At 43.0% G+C, this 23,811-nt stretch overlaps 1 protein-coding gene across 4 annotated transcripts in view; it reads left to right on the top strand.

Annotated features, from left to right (window-relative positions):
• Window positions 1-23,811, top strand: part of FYN (FYN proto-oncogene, Src family tyrosine kinase) — a 131,965-nt gene that overhangs the window by 49,567 nt on the left and 58,587 nt on the right. For all 4 annotated transcript variants that reach the window (XM_064170400.1, XM_064170401.1, XM_064170403.1 and 1 more), the window contains one exon: window positions 10,796-10,866. The gene's annotated coding sequence lies outside the window, so the exon portion shown is untranslated. The remainder of the gene's footprint in view (window positions 1-10,795; window positions 10,867-23,811) is intronic.

Raw genomic sequence — 23,811 nt, 5'->3', positions numbered from 1 at the left:
GTGAGTCCTTTGTGTGTTCTTTCTCAGCGATTTGCAGTCTGGTTTACTGGGGGCCAGGTTCAATGTGCTTTTGTAATCCTGGTTACACCTGCAGAACTGAGAGTAGGGAGAAAATAAACCAGTGCCACCTCATCACTCAGAGGTGCAGAAGACTCACAGCACTGAAAATCCTCTTTTCTTGTCGCAGGGTGAGGGTATCCACTTAACAGCCAGTGGCCTAGATAATACCTGCCAGCCCAGCTCCTCAAATCTGCATCCTGCTCCTTCCTGTTCCACTCTTCTTCCTCAAGGCCTTCTGAGACACAGTGAGAGCAGGCAGTGACCCAGATGCATTGCTCTGAAAGTGCCATTTGTTTCCAGCGCTCAGCATGCTGGCAGATTTGACACATGGCTACACATGCATCCATCACTGGACCAGAATACACATCCCTGGTGTTGCATGGGGTGTTGTGTCAGCTAAGAGACTGCTGTTCATGTGTCCCACAAGGTGTGTGACCTCATGGGATGCCCACCCTTGTGTGATGTCCACACTCCAAATGGATTCATTGAGCTGCAGGAGGCAGAAGCTCACTACAGAAAGGACTTTTACATTTTTTTTGTCTGCTCAAACTTTCCAGGAGGCTACCAGGCAAACACTTTGTTACCTGTCATGCTGTGAAAAAGGAATAAGGGAAAAGACTTTTTTCCCTACTTCTGTTTTTGGCAAGGAGTTCAGGGCTATGTTTCCCTTCTGCTGCTTTTCTGACTGCAACTTCATTTCAGATTCCTTTGCCTACAGACTGAACTGTTACATGTGTATATGTAAGTATATGTTTATATACAAATAGATATGCAAAATCATCATAGACTTGTAGGTATGTAGTTATACAAATGTGTGGTTCTTAGGTCTGAAATATAAAACTAGTCTTTCATTCACTTGTTCATGCTGTAACCTCAATTAGTCTGTCTTCGCTCCTTTGTGGATAGCAAGCTATCCGGTCTCATTCAGCAGGGCTAAACAGATACCCACTGATACATCCCTTCCCCTCCTCCTCCTTCACCTCTCCCCATTATCTCCCTCCTCCGTTGCCATGGACAACATCAGTTGTCCTCAGTTGGGCCAAAAGCTGTTCGTCTTGGTTCCCTTTGTCTTTACTCTGAGATCAGCAGTGCCTTCTAGTGAAAAAGTGTCCTGGGCTCTCGAGAGCACCGAGCTGGAATTCACACCTCAGTGCTCATTTGATGTCTTGAATGGATGCAACATTCTTTTCTTTGGCCTCTTCAAATTATAAATCTGTCTGGAGTGTCTTTGCAAAGGCCTTTTTTTCACTTACCTCGTTTTTTAAAACTGTGTAACCTTCCCTATGTATTCCTTTACTTGGCTCCCTCTTTATTCAGCACATGCTGCTCTCCTGCACCCAAACCTCTCACACCATCTCCGATTTTGTGAGCCAGTTCCAAGAAGGCTCTTCCAGCTGCATGTGATGTTGGCCACTCCAGTGCACATGAGCTGCTTTCTAAGAAACATTTATGGAGTTTCTGCTGATCTAGCCCACTCTGCTAACGCTGGCAGGACTACTTTAATGTGCTTTGAGACTCCTCTTTAAAGTACTTTCCCTTTTTTTTCTTTTCCCAGGATGCAAACAGTGCAAAGCCCCTGCCTCATGCAGCTCACCACCAACCTTTTCCTTCGGGAGTGCAGCACTGCTCTTGTACAAATAGTAAGCACTCGTTGGAGGGTTTTTAAACCTTATTAAGATTAAGGCTTTAACCAGCATCTCAGACATTGCAGGCTTTTAAAAATAGGCTCTACATGCCTGGTAATAGCAGCGTTGTAACCATGGCAATGCAAGGACGGCAGGGTTTGCAGGCAGGGATCTCTTACTAGACCAGCTGATCTGGCAGAGGGCTGGACCAGGGCCACACAAGCGTGAGGCTTCAGGTATAGGAAGGGACTCAGATCTCAAATCATATCTTTCTTTTTAACTGAACTAGGTCAGGTAAGCCTAATAAAAAGAATAACCTAAGTGCATTTGATCCTGCCTTGAGTGGGGAAGCAGCCTTGATGGCTGTTGTGATCGTGGGGCTCTGAACAGGGAGACCTGACTTCTCTTCCTGCTGCACACTAAAGCATCTGCTGATCTGCTGCTGCTACCAACAGAAGGGCTCCGACTATCAAGAAACCAGAATATCCTCATTAAGTATCTGCTCAGAGGATGTGAGAGTAATATATTGCTCTTTGAGTGGAGGCTGACTTTGTGCAGCAATAAAACATGAATATTAAACAGGAAGCCAATGACACTTCTGAAACATGCCTGAGACAGTAATCCAGATGCTATTTGGGGATGTAGTGCAGCCCTTGAGCCTTACATCTATGCTACTCTTTCTTTTTTACTTTTTGTCTTTTTTAATACTGCATCTGCATAGTTAGGGGCAGGGAGCAGGGGCACAGCAAGAGAAAACCCAGATTTTTTTCTGCTGGCTTCCTGAGGAAGTGGGGTTAGGCTGTTAGTTTGGTATGTCTGCACACCAGTCCTTCTCTTTCTAACTGCAGACTGTCTCCATCCAAGGAGAGGGCTTTAGGATGGAGTATTACCCTTCCCAGTCCATTCTCCAATAGATTAGCTGCTGCAAGGAGATGAGTTGGGTGTGGGTTGGCTGGGGCAGAGGGCCAGGAGCATCCTCAGGGCAGCTGGCCGAGGTTTATCCAACAAATATGGCTGGGTATCAAGCAACCCACATCATGGGGGAACCAGGAGTGCTGGGATGCAGCCCAGGAGGGACTGACATTCTTAACTTAGCATCATGAGCCCTAACAAGTTGGGAATGCAGTTTCATTAGTTTTGCCTCTCAAGCATTTGCTTAATCTTGAAAAACAAGCACCAAAAAAAGTAACGGAGATGTGATACAGAATAGCTAACAGCATTTTAAATCCATGGAATATTACAGTTAAATAAATGCATTTGTGTTGCAAAGAGGTTTATGTCAATGTAGTACAATCCTGGAATTATATGGATCTTGTGTTTGCTCTGGTTCACTCTGGGACACTTGCTTTCTAAGGAGACATCTGATGTACCTAAGGGCAATATGAAAGAGCACAGTCTTGATCCCACACTCAAGGTTAAAACATTATGTCACTGCAAAATCTTTTCATTTGTGCTTCTAGTGTGTTGCCCCAAGAATTTAATTTCCTGGGTTTTGTTATGTGAGAGTCTTTTTTGGAAGCCACGAGAGAGCAGAGGGATTGTTTTGGAAAGTAAACTGTCAAAATCCAGTGATGTTTTGAAGTTGAGTTGTTGGTGGTGGTTTGTTTATTTTTTTACCTTTCCCGGATATAAAACTCACCAATATAAAATCTCATCAATAAAATAAGTCAATAATCATCCTTCTTTCTTTCACTTTTCCCCACCCTCAGCCCATGGGTGATTTTTTTTTTAATTATTATTATTCTTTTCCCCCTGGATTTTGCAGTGATGCTTCTCAGATCTAAGGCTTTTATTCCCTCCCCCTTTGTGTTGTGTGACAATCAAGGACCTTCATTATTTGCTGTACTTGTCTCACTATAGAATAAAAATAAACTAGAATGTCACATTTTCTGTTCATCCATTTCCAGTACTCTTGTTTATTTTGAAAGTTCCAGAAGAGATAAAAACAGCTTAGGAAAAATGCTCTCTAGAGCAATGCTTTAAAGAGCAACAAACAAACACTGCAAACTGGTCCTAAAGGCTGTGCTTCCTTTCTGAGGAGGGAGGTGGGGAACAGAGGATGTTTTCTTCTTCGCTTTGCTCTAATCATCCGATCTGGGATTTGATAAGCTCCACAAGTCTGAAACTGCTGCCTCCTCCCGTCTTCCCCCTTCCTGCCTCTCCAAAGATTAAAGTGAACATAGCAAAAAGGAAACAGTTTCTTTTCAGTTCGTGATAGTTAACAATTAGTTTACTCACAGCGCTTTCATTGTCCTTGTTTTAATTGTGCCACTGTATTCTTTTCTTATGCTGTTTACTCTTCACTTCAGGGCCTTTCTTCGGTACAGGAATAGGTTTACAAACAGCTCATTCTTGCAAAATTCCAGCCTGTTTTCCCCGTTTTCATATTTCTCATCAGGAAATGGGACCACGTGTAGATGGCAATGCTTCTGCAGAGACAGAAGCATTCGCCACTCGTGGGGCACCGCTGAAGGCTGTGGCACACTTTCATTTTGGAGTTACAGTCTTTAGCAAAACAAAATGTATAAAATAGGGAGTGATTAAACCCACTAAAGTATTACACATACAAGATAGAAATATTATTTTGACATACTTGAATTAGCTAAATCTGTTAATTGACTTCACATAATTCTTAATAATAACACTCTACCACCCCCCCTGAGTTTGTCCTGACAATGTCAGGTGTGTAATGAGTTCTTTAAAGATTTAATACTTGGGAGTAAGTTGGTCATGACTTGAGACAATTTCTTCCCATATGTGTCTTCTTTTATGAGTTGTCCCACAGTGAGAATGGCTGACATTGTGGGTACTATAGTATTTCCAGTTTTAGCATATATATCCTATATATGCAGGATATTTATGGCTTCATTTTCATTGAGCATCATGTTTATATATATATATATCCTGATTAAACCAAAAAAATATTTATGGCATAATTAAGAGTCTCTCTTAAGGGGGAGGGGAAATTATTTCTAAACCCAACTGTATTAAAGACTACTTTTTAAATGATAAACCCCTGTATTTCCATTGCAATGTGAGTGGATTTCTAAATGGCCTTTACTGCCTTTACAGAGAAGTTATAAGCATGCTGTTTAGCCAGTTTCTGCTAAAGGTACTTTGGGGTCAATCCTGCATCTTCAGAAGAAAAACATTTTCTTCTTTGAGACAAACTGCAAAATCAATTATTGAACCAAAAGCTTCTAAAAATCTTACATTATGCTGGCTCTCTTCTCCCTCCTCTCCTCTTTTAGCTTTCATAATGATGTGAGGGTTTATTTCTGGCCATACAAGTGGTTCCCTGATGCCACTGGGCTATCAGGCAGGTAAGGATGTGCAGGCCAGGGATGTGGCACTGGCTCCAGCCACTGCGTCCTTGGCTGCCTGTGCCCTCCCTCAGGTCCAGAGGTGCCCAGCAGCGCTTCTAGGAGCCAGCTCAGAGGGTTGAAGAGTGCAGCCTATTTTTAGGATTGTTGGCTCCAGTATTTTCTTTTTTTAATTATTTGGGGCATAGTACTTCTCTTTTTGTCTGCACAGAGGAATGCCAGCACTCTCCTCACAATTAATGGAGTCATTTTGCCACTGTGTTGAGAACTGAAGTCCATTGGTGCCATCACGTGCTTCTCGCGTCCGAGTGATGTCCTCTAAGTGCGTGCTCGGTATTGAGCTTGCTAAGAGCTTTCCCTATTGATTGCTCAGCCCTCGTGACTGCTTGTGGCAGCCTGACCCAGGGACAGTGAGCAGTACACATGCTGGCTTCCAGCTCACCAAGAGATGTTTGCTCCTCTCCCAGGCAGTGCAGGTGGCAAAGGCTGCCACAGCTTCTGGGATCCTCTCAGAATAATTTAGGAATGGGCCATGAGTGGCATTGTGTTTGCCATTCTGTGACTGGTACCCACAGTCTTGTGCTCCACTTGCTTACCGTAACCTCTAGCTGTCCCACCACGGGTTTCTTAATGGCATCTTCTAGTTTATTGTGTCTATCTCTCTGCACATCTGCGTGCTCTACCTGTGGTGGCACTTTCTGTGTAGGAAGATTTTAGTTTAGTTTACACTGGCTGCAAGTTGAGAGAGGAAAGAGGCTCTGACTGCTGGCACAAGCAAGGGGCTGACACTGCCTGTGGGAGAGAAACATCCCAGGGACAAGGAGAGCAAGCAGCATGCTGCAGCGGGGCTGGAAGCCACAGGACACACAGGACGTGGAGACCAGCTGACAGCAGCATGTCTGCTAAAGATAAGTCAATAGACCCGATGTGTGAGGAGATCAAAGTGGCACAGAAACGAAGCAATTGAGCTTGTGATCTTTAACACAGTCTGTGGTTGTTTTTCTTCTCTTGATAGCTCCCATTTATAGAAGTACAAAATGTTCAAGCAGAGCATCTTTTCCTGAAGTTTTTCTCCTGCGTTTCCTGTTTCTTAGGATTTGTTGCTGCTGCAGCAGTGACTTTGCATCTGCTCCAAACAGAAAGGGCAGCATTTAGAAGATGTGCTTTTAGGCATCCAAAAGGTTGATGATGCAGACAAATGGTTTTGTTTTGAAACTACTAACTCCTTTGAGAGGCCTTTAAGGCAGGGACTTATTTATCTATATTTACATCCTGCAACTGCATGAGGCTTTCAAGTATCCGTTTCAGAAATCCAGTGGCTTTCACATGAGAAAAATGCAAGGTCCCTGTCTTCTTCCCAAGTTTTAGCCCTGTTGCATGGGAAGATGAACCAATTTTCTCCATAGGGTCTCCCAATGGTGTTGCTTGTTATTTTCATCTGATGTTTTCCAGGGCTGCGTCTGGACTTGTTGTTAGAGTTGCTTCCTGTGGGAGCTCCCTTATTCTGCTGCTCAGCTCTCGCCCCCATCCTGTTGCTGACTGGGATTTTTCATACCATAGGGGGGCTGGAGCGCAGCCCTACGAGGAGCAGCTGAGGGAGCTGGGATTGTTCAGCCTGGAGAAGAGAAGGCTCAGGGGAGACCTCATTGCTGTCTACAACTACCCAAAAGGAGCTTGTAGCCAGGCAGGTGTTGGTCTCGTCTGCCAGGCACCCAGTGACAGAACAAGAGGACACAGCCTCAAACTGTGCCAGGGAAGCTTTAGGCTGGACATTGGGAAGAAATTCCTCTTGGAAAGAGTTTTTGGCATTGGAATGGGCTGCCTGGGGAGGTAGTGGAGTCACCATCCCTGGAGGTGTTTAAAAGGAGGCTGGATGAGGCACTTAGTGCCATGGTTTAGTTACTTAGAAGGGTTAGATGATAGGTTGGATGCAGTGATCCTAGTGGTCTTTTCCTGTTATTCTGTGTGCCTGCTATCTGGGACCCTCACTTTGCAAAGAGGTAGTTTCAGACTAACAGGGAAACTTCTGCCTCTGTCTAAGAGTAAGCCTACAAGCTTCTCTTAAAATTTAGATGTTTCATTGTTGGAAGACATTCGGATGTTCACAGAAGAAGAGGTCTTTTATGTATAATCTGGCATTGCACAGTAAAATGTTGCTTTATGTAAGTTAAGAAGTGCAGCTCCTTTATGGCCATATATAGTTAGTATGCAGGAGATTGTTTTTTTTTTTCTTCTTGTATTCAGTGTTGCTCATATATATATGTATATATTTTAGGGTTTGGGTTTTTTTTAGGATTGTAAATCATTAAAATAGTAGGAATAGGTGGAAAATGGTGCACCCTAGGTAAAACTGAACATACACATTTCTGTATATTTGTAGCAGCCTCCCAGGTAACAGAATCCTCAATCTGCCTAAAAAGAAGGTGACTTAAGACTCTGTTACTGTAGGGCCATAGTAACCTACTACTGAAAAATACTTCCTGGACTAATCCATGGCTTGAAATGTGTGTGGCATGATGTGTTGTGATGGTTTGGGAGTTACCCACCCCCACACACAATGAAATCACCCAGACTAAACTCAGCCAGCTGGAAGTTAAGGAATTAAGCTATATTTACAGCTTAGCACAATTTACAAGCATATTTATACACAATATACACAAATATTTACAGCTATATGTGGAAATAAGTAAGTTAAAAGTAATATGGAAACATAATACCCCTCCCATAAATCAGAGTTCCCAAGTGGGGCTCTCAACCACCCTTATATCTTCTTTCCACACTTCTACCTTATGCCAGAGTCTGCCTTATGTGCAAGGTGAGCTGGAAGGATCAGCAAGGGGAGTTAGAAGCAGAATGATTAGTTGGGTTACACAGATCCAAACAGAATGGCAGAAGGCCAGGGAGAAAAACACAGACACCAACTCCAACAGATAGAGACTGTCCTTGTTTTTCTACATCTCAGCAAGCCTACGAGTGAAGTAGCCATCACCATTGTTTCCTTTTCACAGCCTGTAATCTAATTTTTCTCATTGAAATATTCCAATTTGCCTCAAAGCAGCACAGTTGTAAACTAGCTCTTGCTCTGCAGACTAGCTAATGCTTTCTCTACAAAGTGGATCCAGCTCATTTACAGGTTACACGTTCTGACCCAGACATCTTCCTTTGCAAACTCTTCTCTTACCTGAAAACTTTCTTCTTAACACTTTTTGCCAAGTCAATTGCAGCCCAAGGATTCCTGCTTCTACTCGAGGTTTGAGAAAACATCAGCAGAAGCATGTTACTAATAGAAATTAGACAGATCCTTATTGTCAGGTGGATTTTCTTCTGTGTTTAAACATCATAAACCAAAACACATCTGCTGGCATTTGGAAAGTATTTAAGATCATTTATTACTTCAGGCAGCCACTTCCTCTAGCTGGGTGAAGCTTGCATGAACAACTGCAACACATACCAGACCAGAATCTTCTCTGTAACTGGTTTGATGCCTTAAATGATGTTTTCATCTGTTTCAAATGGCAGGGAAATTATCTAGGGCTACAGTGGACTCGATCCAAAGATCGTGGAAGTTGGTGGATGTTAACGGCTTTGAGCGTGCAGGCTTGAGGAAATAGTAGTTACTAAGTCTCCTGACAGTGATTTCTCTTTTGCTGGTGCTAATAAGCTTCCTTCTGATGCCACTATGAATTGACAAAAACATATCTGGAAGTTGATGAGCATAAGCAGGGGTTGTCTCACCCAGTTCTTTGTGATTGTGGTTTCTCCTTCAGCCCCTTGTGCTGCACAGACATTTGAGCTGGGATGAGGGAGAGAGGGAGGAAGGGAGGGAGTGTTGCTGGGCTACATATAGAAGCTCTGCACCAGTGCCTGGAGGGGCTCAGCCCTGTTTGGCAGCAGTGCTGGTGCCTGTCTTTCAAGTATTTGTGGGACTGGCAGCATGAAGTTTTCCTTCTTTGTCACTTCTCTGGGGAAATTATTAAATCAGTCTCTTGGTGTAGAAGAAAATAATGAGCTAATCTGGAGTCGAGGTACTATTGGATTGATTTGGACCTGGCTTGTCTTGAGCTTCTAACTTTTCTGCATGCAGATGTTATCCAATTAGGTTGGAGGCAGAAGCAGAGTTTCTGGACTTGATTTTGCTTTCCAGGCCAAATGCCTGGAAGCTAGGGAGGGAAATAGATGGCACTGGAATAATAACCACCTTCTCTGAACCTGAGCAAAATTGTTAAGACCCATCTTCTATCCAGTGATTTCACAAATTGTGCCAAGCTGTGCAAAAGGCCTTGGAAGAGGAGGTGGTGTTGGGTTTGTGTCTTTATTCCCCGATATACCCAAGGCTTTTTTTTGTCTCAGGCACTAATCAAAGCAAGCAAGCAGAGAAACAAATGCTTTGGTTTGTAGTTTAGTAGTCAAAAATGCCTTTTCCTAAAATCTTTCATAAAAGCCTCTTCTGCTTTGTAAAGGTTCCTTGTTTTGTTTTCTTTTTTTCTCCCTTCATCCCCTGACCTGAACTCTCCACCCAAAATGAAGCCTCAGCCTGGTGAGATGAGAGGTCTGCATGCTAATCTGGATTTAGAGCAGTGCAATCCAGTTGCTGTGTCTTAAGGAAGTTTTATTTGATTATTCCTTAGTAGAAATGTTCTTCTCCTAGCTACTTTTCATGTAATGCTGACTAGTAAAAGCAATTTGACCTAAGAAGCCATTCCTCCTTCCTTTCCTGCAGATGCTTCAACCATCCTTCAGGAGATGTGCTGGTGCAAAGATCTGCTGCTTCTGCAGCTGAGGCAGGTTTCTGTGATCAGTTAAGCAGGGCTCCAGGTCATCTGTCTATGGCTGTAAAGTTACTCAACCAGCAGAGGTTTCATAGTTGCTTCTCTTGTGGAAAATTCAGCCATGCACTTGGTGGGGAACGAGAGTTTAAAGCCATTCAAATTCAGTCTGGCTTCACTGGTATGGCCTCTTGGGTACGGAAATATGTCCCCTTCTCCCCTTGTTGTGCAGCTACTGCTTGCAAACCTGACCACCAGCAGGACCATAGCTCCTCCATCTTCTAGGAGTTTACAAACTAAACGTTTTAACATCACCGTCAGTCTGTGCTCCGTGGGTTGTTCTTTCAAAGATTTTGCCTCAAGGAGAAATGAGGAGTAGCTGTCATTTGAAATTTACTCAGGGTTGGCAAAACGATGGCATTTGTCACTTTTGTTCTGTGTCTTCTTCAAACTGGCCCTAGTATGCGTCAAACTGGATATTGTGCTAACTACTTCTCCCTCTTTGTTCTTCCAGAGAATGTGGTGCAATTAATATAGTCTAAAAAAACTAATGTGGCACAAAACCTTTGTGTGGTTTTCAAACCAGAAGTCTGTTGAGAGCCTGATGTGCATCATGTTTCACCAAGAGTTTGTTAAAGCAAAATCACTCTCAGATACTGGGCTGAGCACATGTATTTTTTTTAGGGCTGGGTGTAAAGTAATTGGCAGACTTGCTGTATGCTGCTGCATGTTTCATGTTGTTGACCTCACCTCCCTGAAGTCCAAATAGCTGTTGTGTCAGTGACAGTGATGTGTCTGAGCAGGCTGGGGGAGACCTGCAATTATTTCAATACTTTGCAGAATACCAGTGGGATTTAATAATTAGCTGTGAAGGTTCAAATCCAATTACCTCTTTTCCCTATTTTAGCAGGGAAAAAAAAAGTGGATATTTGGTGATAAATGCTAATAGAGCGAGAAAGAAATGTAATAGAATTTGTGGTGTTCCAGTCACTAATTCTTTCCTCTCTCTCTTATGTTACAGGGCATGTTCTCAAGCCATATTTGAGGAAATGTGGTGAATGTAAACTTGCTCTGTCTGGGGGGGAATTTCTGGTAAGTGTTTTGGTCTCAATCAATTTTGGTTTTCAATGAGAGTTATTCTTTTAGCTTCTTTTTTTTCCCACTTTTTAGCTGATGGAAAATAGAGAGACTTAGTCATTTGTATGTGGTTTTCTTGCTCTGGTGTGGGGAGTTGCAGTGTGAGAAGCACTGACAGAAAACAGCATGCCAGGCCTCAGGGCAAAGAATGTAGCTTCATTTGCTCCAGCGGCATCTGCATGTTGTGTTTGTAGCTATTCTGTTCTGCTAAAGAGCGGTTGAGCTAAAACCTAGAGCAGAGGAAACACAAAGGCCTAATTTAAAAACAAGGGGAACAAAGAAGCATGCTGGTGGCATAAAAAAAATCAGGAGCACATAGCTCCCAAAGTGGTGGGGGTGTTCAGTCACTCTGAAACCTTTCCAGCCCTTCCCAGAACAAGTGACTGGGTCACTTGCTACATGGAGCTAAGATGATTTGACTATGCCTGAGATCTAAGGTGGTAGTTTATGCTTCTGTGTGCTGTACCAGTTTTCCTATTCCTTCTTTCCCCCTCACATGACAAGCTTGGCTGCTTGGCTGGCTGCTCTCTGTGCAACACCTCCAGAAGCACTAGCTTCCTTCAGACATGGTCCTGCAGGCATTGTGGGAATAGGTGTCATGTATGCTGTGTCTCTGCTGCTGAGTTGTATTGCTGTGAAGAGGGGGAAGAGAAGTACTGGGAGGTAATTAGTGGCATGCCTCAGTGGGAGAGAAGTAACCCTGAGAGAACTCCTCCAACCTGTAAGAAAGCAGCAGATCTGGAGAGGTTGGTAGGCTCATCTTGCTTTTCTCTCTAGTAAACTGCCAATTCATAACAGTTCTGGCTAGTGCAACTCAATTGCCGTGGTTCCTGACAGGGGGTGTGGTGTGTATGTGTGTGGAATCCAGCAAAAGATTGTGTTCCTTCTTTCCCTTGGCCACAAGCAGTATTGGACTAGTGTTTTTTCTTCAGCCAGAATGTGCAGATTGCAGATGAAATCTGGCTTATTCTTCACTGACAGAAGACTTCAGAGTCAGATAGCCTGCAGGGTAGAAAACTGAAAATCAAAGAGTGGCTCTGTGAGAACTCTTGTTCTTCTCTGCCATTTGAAAAAAAAACCAACCCAAAACTCAGATGTTGTTGCACCATACAGAAAGATCTGGATTAGCTAGCAGATGTTTAAATGCAGATAGCTTATCTTTTTGAAGAACATATACTTGTAAAGATAAGAAGAGATATAACCAAGATCAGAACTTTACAAAGAAATTGTCCAAACACACATTAAAAAAAATTCTTCTAAGCAATTTTCTCTCAATTTGACCTTTCTGTCAATTGCACCTCCTCTCAGCTTGCATCTGTATCCACAGGCTGGGAAATGCAAACATTTAGTTAACCAGAGTTTAGTTGCAGGGCCAAAGGTGAGCCACAGACCAGAGCATGAGCTCATTAGTCCATCAGATTTTGTACCGACTTCTGCTGCATAGAGGATAGGATCTACAGTTTTTAATGCTAACAATGATACTTTGATCCTAAAAGTTACCCAGTGTCCTTACAGATTTCTTTGTGTGGGGTGTCACAAAGCTATGGGTCTCACAGGTCAAGGAGCAGAGTCAATTTGGAAATAGTCATGCCTTGTAACACCAAAAGAAGAATGTTTAGCAGCAGACCTGGCACTCGGATTGCAGTACATCAGCTGAGAGCAGCCTGATCTCCATGGCTGGCCTTAGTAAAAGACCATGGCTAAAGAGCAGCAGGAGGAAAGAGGCAGAAGCAGCATGTTTCTTAGAATCAGAGAATAACTGCCAGATACCATTTTGTCCCAACCCTCATTTGAAACAGGTTATGTTTCTCAAGGCTTTGATTTTCAAATTTCAACTGGCTGTACACTCTACAGCCCCTCTGGGCACCTGTTCCCACATCTGACCATCCTCAGAGTGAAGATGTGCTTCATTGGTGCTTCTTATCATTGCTCACCCTTGATCAATGCCAACTTTGCATCTTCTCTGCCTGTGAGAGAGGAGTCTTGGAGAAGACCTCAAAATCAGAGAACGCTGCCTCTTGTAAATGCAAGGCAATGTGCTTGTCACAAAGATGCTGTAAGCTTGTTAGTGAGGTGAAAAAGCTGCAATCTGCTTCACAGAGGTTCTGCTTGGGTGATGTTTCTCAAGCTATAGTTCATGTTCAAACTTGCAGGGCACAGCTGCTTGACTTAGTTGGATCTTACAACTTGAAAAGAGGTTAGCTGATGAAGTGGTGCTCCTGAAAACTACCTCTCGCTGCTGGACTGGAAACATCCAGGAATCCCTCTCTGGGGATATTCAGCTCCTGCCTGTATGCATTCCTGTGTAATCTGGTATAGGTGATCCTGCTCTGGCAGGGGCTTGGGCTGGATGAGCTGTCAAGGTCCCTTCCAATCCCTGACAGTCTGTGATTCTTCAGGCAAGTGTGGAGCTAGCTTTGTACCACTCCACGGTCCACAGGTTTGCCCTAGAATTTAATACTGTTTTCCTGTCAGCCATTATAACATCTAAACAGACTTCACATTTTGCTTGTTTTCACAGCTGTTCTTCCCCTTCTTCCCACTTCAGACTGTTTGCAAAAGATTATTTTGAAGTAGAATACTCAGGAAGCCTGAGTTTCTCACCTCTAAGGATCTCTGAAGTATCTCTGATCCCACCACAGGTTTTTACCTATGGTGTTCTCCATTCCCAGAGAGTTTAAAGATAATTACAGAATATACAAGCAGACAGTTCTGTCCAGTCTCTGCCCCTAACCCCTGACTCCAAGTTGGACTGGCCATCAAGAGAACGTTTTGAATTTGTCTTGACAGAGCAGGTGATCTCAGAGGCTCAGCAGTTATTTATTCATCATGTATCAAAGTCATAGAAAAGGTCATGCAGCTTCCAGATCAAAAATTCATAGTGGTTTTAGGAGCTGATTAGAGAAGTCTACTTGAGTACTGGGAGGGAAATTTTGGCTGAATTTAAAACTCCCTCAGCTAAGCTGGAGATGTCTTTCTGAGCAGGGTGAGAAGAGACCTCATTTGAATGAGATTTCTTTAAGCAGCCTTGTGGATGTCAGAGCAGATGTTTCTGTGGCACTGCAGGTTTGACCTGCCTTACACTGAACACAGCTTTTAGCTGGTGGTCGTGGAACAGTTATCCTTCTACATCAGATACTTGCACGACTGTAATGAGTCATAAGAAACACAGCAGGTGTAGGACAGAAAAACTTGGGGTGATGTGTGGTTTGAGGTTTTTTTTCCTTAGTCAAACTGCTCTTTGCCAGTCCAGACTCCCCTCAAAACTGTTACCTTTCACAAGAGGTTTTTAGTGTTTCTGAGGATGGTTCATGCTGTACTGGATGGTTTCTGCCCCTGTCCATCTAGACTGTGTAGTTGGTTACAATCAAGACCAGAGGATGATCAAGCTGTGAAGGAATAGAGGAGCTGCTGTCTTGTAAACCTAACCTGCATCTTCCTACACCAGCTGTACCTCTGTGTGCTTGTCCTACTGTAGATTTCCTCCTCCCAGGAAAGCTGTGGATTCTTCAAACACAGGCCTTGAATCTGGGTGTATACCTCAGGACATCCAAGTCCACTGCTCTTCTCGCTCAGAATTTAGGCAGGAATGTCTCCCCAAGTTGAGGGCTTTTTCATCCTGAGATGCTGTGCTTCTGTGTGCACCCTTCTCTGCATGTTAGAAGCAACTGGACATCTTAAACAATGGCTTCAGGTATTTATAGTTGCTTTCAGCTATTTCTAGTTGCTCAGGTACACTGTGGAAATTTTGGATTTCAGCTCCCATCTAGTATTCTGGTTTTGGGGGGATTGGGGTTGTTTGTTTTTCCCATTAAGAGCAGTCAGATTTTTTTCCTCTTTGTTATAAAGAAAAAAAAAATAGCAGGTAGTGCCTGCTTTGATTTTAAGATATTACATAAACGCAAATTTTCTGTCTCTTTTTTCATATTAGCTTATATCCTTTTCCTTTGGAAAGATTGTGGTGCCCTGCACGTTCCTGGGTAGCAACTTCAGTTAGTTATGTCCTTGAGCCCCAAAATGCTACTGAATTTCTCTTGATGATTCTTCACACTTGTGAGGTTTTTGTCATAAAGTATTATAGGGCAACTGTGTATTATCTGATGAGAGCTTAGCATAGGCACTCTGACTGTAAAAACAAACCACTGTAACTTTTATTACCTGTATTCTGCTGTGCTCACAAGAGCCTTTGCCAGTCATTAGCTCTTCTCTGTAATTAGGGCTGACCTGGTGCATTTTGATGCTATTTCTAGTAGCTTTTAGTTGTTCCAGAGTCATTAATTTAGGCACTGATGCACCTCATAATGTACTTCTGCTGCGTATCTTCATTATCTCTTCCTATGGGCTGAAGGTTATCATGCCTCTTTAGAGGGAAAGTGTGTGGAAATACTTAAGCATTTTAAAATATCTTGGAGTTTACAAAGATATGCTGCAATTCCTTCCATTTTAGTCTGTTTCTTTCTCACACTCCAGTCTGTGTGAAAGATATTGGTGCTATTGGGTGAGGCAGATCTTTACTCTGGTCCCTAAGATTTCTAAGGCATGTGGTTTGTCTGCTGCCCAGAAGTGCATGTCTCCACTTCTGGCCAGGTTGGATGTATTCTGCTCTCTTGAGAGTTGTGAAGTGTTGTTACACTTGTGTGCAGTTTGTGAAATCAGATAACCCTAGGCTGGGAGGTTAAGTTCCAGCCTCCTGCAGAAGAGATCTGTCTGGGTCAAACTGTTGTTTTCACAAGTGTTACCCTGCATCTCACTGCTAATCCATTTAGAATAGCTTTGCTCTTTTTTTCCCTATTTATCTCTCAGGTTGAGAGATCCAGTTGTTGGAATTGCTCAGCAAAAAAGAGTTGGCCTGTGACCCATCCATCAGGATCATTAAATCATAAAATGGGTTAGGTTGGAAGGAACCTCAGAGATAATCTACACCAGTCTCCCTGCTATAGACACGAATGCTTCTCAACTAGACTCAGCTGCTAAAGACTTCATGCAACCTGGCCTTGAACACCTCCAGAGAGGAGGCATCCCTGGGCAGCTTATTCCAGAGTCTCGCCACCCTCATATTGAAGTTCTTCCTAAGATCCTAAACCTACTCTTCCTCAGCTTAATGCTGTTCCCCCTTGTCCTGTCTCTAGACACCCTCATGAAAAATTCTTCTGCAGCCTTTCTGTAGGATCCGTTCAGGTATTGGATATCCCTATTGCTGTAGCCACTGGAGAAGAGGCAGGGGTGAACAGGTAAGACAGCAGGTGGAACAGAGTAGTACGTGCAGCTATACCTCCACGTTCTCTTAGCTGGCTCAGTGGCAGAGATGTTTGCAGTAGATAGTGATGTTACAGCAGCTTGAAGATCCATGATAGGATTTTGCCAGTGATAAATTGGTGGGGTGTTTTTTTAAATCTAGATAACAAGGCCTCCAAGTGCTCTGCCAAAAGAAAAGCATTCAATTTGAAGATTCACTTGCTTCAGGGAGCATTACGTCAACTTTGCTCTTTTCTATGTGTGCATCAGGCTATTTTGGATACAGAAACTCTTGTTCCATCACACTGGCATGTTCTCATACCTTTCTGTTCCACTTCCTCCACTCTGCAGAACTGTATCATGACAAGTGTGTGAGACCCTGCAGGAGCCACTGCCATCCAACTTGTCCTGAGTTCAGATCTAGAGTTGGAGCACTCTTGCACATCCCTGGTTTCACAACCAGCTCTAATCATTCAAATATTAAATACTAAGTGCAGTTTGAAGCAGGCAGGTCCCACACAGCTGGCAGCAGGACCCAGGGCCATTGTAGGTGGGATTTCCAGGAAACTTTAGTTGCTAGGAAGCATCACATCAGTGAGGTCATGCAAATGGGGATTTCTTTTCTCAGAGGTTAGTGATTCATTCATGTTTGGGAGTTTTCTGCAAAGATCAAACTACAAAAATGTTGCCTTGACATCTCACAAGTTCATAGTCCAAATCACAAAACCTTTCAAGCTGTTCAAGTGGTGACCAGAAGCTTTTAACACACACAAATCACTCTAGGTTCCCATGCTTCGTTTCAGAATTAGCCTGAAAATTTTGGCTGAAGTCATGACAAAAACCCAAAACAGCAACAAAGCAAGGAGGGGAGATAAAAAGAAACCTCCCAGCAAACATCCAGCATGCAGAACATTGCCAAACTTGGGGCTGTTTGTGCCAAGTTTATAATCAGGCAGCAACAGGGTCTTAGCAGACAGTGCTCTCATCCCACAGCTAATGAGCCCCGCAGCACTGGGAGTGAGAAACGTGGTGGAGAGGGGCAGGGCTCTTACCCAGCGCCTGGTTTGTGTGATGTGCTGTGTGAAAAACGTGAATCATACATGAGATGAAAAAGGAGTAGAGAGAATGATTTCTGGGCATTAGATAAGCGAATTTCTGTGGATAAGACGCCTACTAAGTGAATATACATCGTAGTGGTGAATACAGCTAGAGCTTAAGGGGTGTGGCTCAGCCACGGACTGCTTTACTTCCAGAGTTTCTTTTATGGATGCAGGGAAGAGGGAGACAGTTAATGTAATTCTCTGGATGTTAATTGTACCTCATCAATACTTCATGGATTTAATAGATTCTAGAGCTACAGTCATTTGGGAGATTATTTTATCATCCAAGTACAGCAGAGGTTGCTGAAAGTAAATGGAGGACCAGGGGATGTGTGTGATACAGGATACAGCAGCATCAAGGAGATTCAATTATCATGGGACTTGTTTGGGAGATTTCTCTGTGTCTCTCTGTTGGGCACTAAATACTTTGCATACAGGCAAGTTATATCTTCAGTAGGTTTGGAACACGAGTGTCTGTTTCCACCTCGCAGCATAAGCACAATGTTCTGATTCTTCTTCTCTCCTTACGTCTCCCTCTCACTTAAAGGCACATCTGGCACAAGCATAGTGAAACTGTGTATAGAGGAGCATAAGAAGAGGAGAGATCTCATTGCAGGTTACCAAAGCTGAATATTTTGGGGTGTTGAGTTATTTATATTAATCAGTTTGCTGAGCACAAAGATAAAAGAAAGCCTGGGAGGCAATCCAGAAAAGCCAAGAACAGAAACTAGTGTGAAGATCATGTGTAGAATTGGAGAATGCCTGCAGTACTGTATCACAAAACCCATTTCAAAATGAAGATGAGCAGATCTTGGAGGATCAGTAGTGTGGGGGACATGTCACTATCAACTGAGGTGGAAAGCTCTGTTGTGGAGCACTCTGCATCACCCTGCAGCAGCCCTGCTAGCAATGGTGAACAGCATTCGTGGGCTCCAAGGGGTCCCACACAGCCTGCTTTTGTCTGGGAGAGTCAGTTCTTCCCAAGACGTGCTACTGGAAAAATCACTGGTGGTGAGTTTTAGACAATATCTAGTGAGCTTTAATTCGTGAACAGTTTGTGTTCACGCTGAAGCTAACACCCTGAAAACCTCGGAGAGAGCAGAGGTTTATGCCGCCTTCTGATAAATAGTGGTTTGTCCTTGTGACCTTTATACCTGCTTTCTGGAATATCCTCTAGGAATATATCCACTACAGCAAGTCATATTGCTCCTATTGTTTTTAGGGAAGAGAAAAGAATACCAGAGTCAACTGTGTAAATGTCATTCCTGCCCAGTCCATTTATTATTACAAGACAGGGCGAAGTCTGATTTGAAATGGCAAAAGCTTGGAAAGTCTTAAAGATTGTGTGTGCCCTTGATCATGTCATGCAACAGCAGTAGTGAGAAACAGAAAATCTCTCAGCTCAGCCTGCTAGGACTGTGAACACTGTGCTGAGAACCCTGCCTTTCAACTCACATACAAAGTGGTATCTAATCTTGTAATAACCTTTCAGATTGTATTGATTTACCTACACAAGTTTTACCCTTTTAAAAAATCAGGCTGCATTTCTTACCTTGTATTGTGATAACTGAAGAGAGCAGCTCTACAGGCAGAAGGATGAAAGTAGAAACACCATGAGGCTTCTCAGATTCTACATATGCATGGATCTTAGATGTGACCTGAAATGTTAACTACTTCAGTTCTTGGTTAGCAAACCTTCCCATTCATGCAGTTAAGATGCTTGTTAGCATCTCTGGAAAGAAACTTCAACTGCACAATTTGAAAACAGGATTACACATCTTTTGCTGCTTGCCAGAAGTTAAAAGTTTGTCTTTTTTTTCAAGTAGGAACTTACACTAAGCTAGAGTACACTATGCTTAAAGTTAGTGATGCTCCAGCACCCCTTGCTGTGTCTGGTTTGCTGCAATGGGACTGGATCATTGTCTTAGGAACTGATTTTGCCTGTATGTGACACTTAGGAGTTTTTGTCCATTTTCTCCCCTCTAACTGTTTGCTATCAAACATAATTCCCTCTTTTCCCTATTTCTTTCCATTTATAACCTTTGATGAGAAATATTTAAGTCACTACATACCTCTAATTCTTCTAAGACAGAAGCTAATGCAAGATCCATTACATGAATTTCTTCTCTATAGATAGAGCAATGTGTCTCCAAGTAGCCATACAGAAAACATAGGGACTGACAGCTGATGGATACTGTAGACTTCATTGTTTTCTGCCATGGTGATTGTGCCAAACGTGTCAAAACATAGAGCAGCAAATTTGTCTTTGAGTGAAATGGTATAGTTTTTGGCTGGGAAAACTATGCAATATCCACAGTCCTATTTTTAAGATATCCTTTATGACCATTTTGGTATCTGTTAAATGCCTTTGCAGGAGCTCAAGATTGTTCTATTTGCTGCTTTAAATGTTTTGCTTTTGGGTTTTGCCCTCTGTCTGTAATTACACAGAGAGGCTTAGTTTGAGTCTAACCACCAGCTTTTCCTGTATGTCACTAGATCATGTTGGGAGATTAGCATAAACAGTTGTACATGACAGTGTATATCTTCATTTTCCTTTCTGGATCAGACCATTTATAAGCCAAATATTTCAGATGAGAGAGCACTGTTCAAAGCTGACAAAGCAGCAAGAAAGCTTGTGTTAATTTGAGGGGTTGCTCACAGCAGCCTTTTGCCCACCCTGAGAAAGTAAGAGCATGCTGAAGACATTAGCTGCAATTCTTGCATGTTGATACTAAAGTACTCATCATCTCTGTGTTAGTGTGGCATGTGCCTCCACATGTCACCCTCTGTGTGTGCTGTAGATGTTCTCCAGAAACAGTTGTTTGCAGAAACTTCTCTGCTCATGCATGTGGAATATGCCACTGCCTTACCAATGACAGTGAATCTGGCATGCAGCTGTGGTTCCTGTCTTGCTCTGAGCACTTTCATGTGACTTATGCTCAATAAAAGATGTAGCACCTAACTGCCCCTTGCAGCAGTGTGCAAGAGGACCACAGTACACAAAAAGCAGTCCACCTTGCGGACATTTCAGAAGGTGGGTGCTGGCCAGAGCGCTGAGAAAGCAGCTCTGCTTCTGGGCAGAGACACCAGAGCACTCGAACTGCAGGCCCAGCACAGTCTCATGCTCTTTATGAAGAGCTAACATTAGGGTTGATTTTGTTACTTTGCTTTCCCCATTCAGTTTAAGACCTCAGACTTGCAGAGGCATGGCACCTGGGGACATGGTTTGGTGGGCATGGTGGTGTTCGGTTGATAAAGCTTTCCAATCTTAATGATTAGACCTGTCTACTCTTACCCATGAATTTATGCATGTGTGATTTGGGGTGAATGTATGTCAACTTGAGTTTTACATTTTGTGGGAAAGGCAGACTCGTTACTCTGGTGTTGCAAGACACCTTTAACAGCACCTTTAAGTTTCCAGAAATCAAAACAAAATGATCTTTTTCCTTTGAGGCATATATTTGAGACACCACTGGAAGTCACATATATTTCGGGGGGACTTTTATCTGCTGTATTAAATATTTCTTTTGCTTAACATCAGAAGTTTTGATTCTACTTATTAAATATTTCCCTGGCTGTATTTCTGATTAAAGAAACACAGAATTCCAGAGCTGTGACTTTCAACCGCCTCTGCTCTAAGAAAACTCTTCCTCCATACAGTGAACCACCAGACCCGTTACAGGCCACCACACTGCTTCAGCAGGAGCTGTAACAGTGCTGCTTTGCAGAGAATTTTTGTTGCAAATTATCACTGCTGCTTCTCTTCCACTGTATCCAGCAATTCTCATAGTATTTTTTTTCTCCTGAATATTCCTCCTCTTTCTGAAGCTGTCTATGAATATAGTCAATGTCTTGCTATCTTTTTTTTTTTTTTTCTTTATATCTGGGATAAATTCCAGGAGTTTTAAGGTGTAGCTCTAGGCTCTTGTAGGTTGGAGATGCTACTACTTGTAACCCAGACAAAAACTTTCCTATTTAAAACAATAAGCATATATACCTACATGCATACCTGACTATATACCTACATGCATACCTGACTATATACCTACATGCATACATATATAGAGATATATGTGTGTACACATACATATATGTGTATGTATAGAAATCTTTTCAGTTCTGTGGTGGCAAAGGAAGACACCCCAGGCACAGCTGGCAGTTAGTTCTGTAGTTTCTTTGGGTTGATAATATGCTCTGGTAGAAGTCTGGTTTGACAGACAGTTCTCTAATGATCTTGGACAAGAACAACAGCAAATGTAATATGGTCTGTAAGTCAGGGTTTGCTGAAGCACTGGAAAACTGCAAAGTCTGAGAGAAATCCCCTTGGAGCTTGCTTTGTCTGCTCGCCGCTTGCCCTTGCTTGTATTTAACCAGTTTGAATCCAGGTCATCTGTCCCAGTCAGATGTGTCAGTGGTGTGGGGGAGTGCAAAGAGAGCTCATTTGTTCGGTTTGGTTTTTCTCTGTTCTGTTCCTTTAAACCCAGAACAGATGAGCAAAATAGCAGGTGGGTGCACAGGTTGAAATTATGGCAGTCAATACTAAGCATCGAAGTAGCTGTGCCTTACAGTGCTGGTAGAAGCCTGTTCTTGGTTGGTTTGGCAAGACATCAACTAATAAGTGACTGACCAAAGGTTTTTCCGTGGCTATTTGACAGGCAATGCTGGGCATTTGGGGTCTTAACAAGCTTAACTCTAGCAGTCTCCAATTAAACTCTGTAATTCACAGAAGTAATTCCCTCTGACTCTGTGTACTGCTTTCCTGCAAGGCTCTGGAAGTATCTAAGCCATCCCAATCCATTCATTAAATTTTATAGTTGTTGCTCATCTTGTGATTAAAAACCCAAAAGCTTAAAAAATAGGATTCTTCAGTAGGGCCCAGTTAAGTCTTTTTGCAAAGGCTGTTAAGGTGTCAGATATGGCTTGCAAACAACAGAGGCTGAGGCTGCAGATTATTTAAATCTGTATGACATCATCAGGGGGTAATTTGCAAAGCCCATTTATTATGTAGATGCATTCAGCAGCCAGTGGAAGGCTCACATGTGTGAGAAATTGTACTTTGGTGTGTTGTAAACCATCTCGCCTGCATTATGTTTATCCTGGGTGGAAAACACTGTTTGACTGTGACCCTGGTACCCTCTGCATGGAGCTCATCCTCAAACCATCACTTCTGTGGTTTACAGGAACAGCATTTTGCAGCTTCTTGAATCTTTTTTGAGGTTCTTTCTTCTTCTTTGTTGGTGTTTTCAGGTTTAAGGTAATTTTAGTTACTTCTTAGCAATTAAATAGGCATAGGCAATTTCCTCGTAAAATTGCCTGAACGGGTCCCTTGGTAAATGGCAATAACTTTGTTGTGGCTCAAGGGCCTTTGGCAGGATAATTAAACTGGACTTGAGTGTTGCAAATAGGTTTGCAGTTAAATTCCACAGATCTGCTCAGGTACTTGGTTAATTTTCTATACACATAGGCTCTGTCATGGCCATATGTGTCTTCTATTTATGGTTTCTGCTGCAATCTACTCATCATTTGCTCTGGAAAAGGATGAATTTAAGGACACAGATTGATAAAGCCCTTGTGTCTCTAATCCCACAAATGCACTAACATTAGATGGAGTCACATTGTTTTGTGCCATGTCTTTCTTAGCTGTTTGTTTCAAAACCATTTGAATTCCTGGACATTCAGGGTGTTTTAAGACAGAGGAAAGGGAGAACAGTGAAAGATTTCACACAAACTGGGAATCACCCTTGTGAGGAGCTTTCCAAACAAGCCTGAAAACTGCACAAACCCGACAGTCTGTATTGATCTTGTGCTGCATGGCACATCCTGGTAGGTCTTTGTGCAAAAGAAACCAAGCTAACAACCTGCCCCTTCACCTGACAGCCTCAGTGCTTCCTGACTACTGTGTCTGGTGCCCCTGCTACTATCCCCGCAGACACCAACCCACCTTTCAGCATCGTGTCTGCAGCTTTATGCCCTTGATTTCAGAGAGCACAGAGAAAACAGCCTGTCACTGTCCACACACAGACATACCCTCACATTCCTAACCAGCAGTCTGATTGCTAAAAAGGAATACCCCTGGGTAAGTGGAGCTGTGCATGGAGTTAATCGATTTGGAGTGAAATGCCACTGGCGCTGGCAAAAGGTCGTGCTAGGTTTTGTTATGGCTTTGGAAAAAAGCTCTGGTTTAGTGAAAGCTGTCTGTGAGGAGGGAGAGTGGCTCTTTGTGTGCTGCCTGCAACAAAAGAAAAGCTGAGGGTGCAGTGTTCACAAAGGCTGCTCTAAATTTTGATGGTTTTTACCTAGATCCTGGGGTTTCTGTGTCCATTTTGAGAGAGGACACGAGTCTATGTCCTTAGGCAGGACAAAAGGAGCTGGTGTGCCAGTGGTCTTGTGGGTGAGACAGGATCATCATCTCTGCCTTCCTAGTCCATCATCCTCATCATTAGACAATTCTGCCTTCTAGGCAGACAGATTACTTCATATTTTCATTCATTAATGATTTATCAGACAGCTCCTCCCCTAAAGGCTCATCTCCTCTGCTATATTCACAGCCCACACGCAACCAGCA

This window comes from Pogoniulus pusillus, chromosome 33 (assembly GCF_015220805.1).
Source record: "Pogoniulus pusillus isolate bPogPus1 chromosome 33, bPogPus1.pri, whole genome shotgun sequence".
Taxonomy (NCBI): Eukaryota; Metazoa; Chordata; class Aves; order Piciformes; family Lybiidae; genus Pogoniulus; species Pogoniulus pusillus.
The sequence above is the reverse complement of the archived record's forward strand: the minus strand, read 5'-3'. Positions and strand labels throughout refer to the sequence as shown.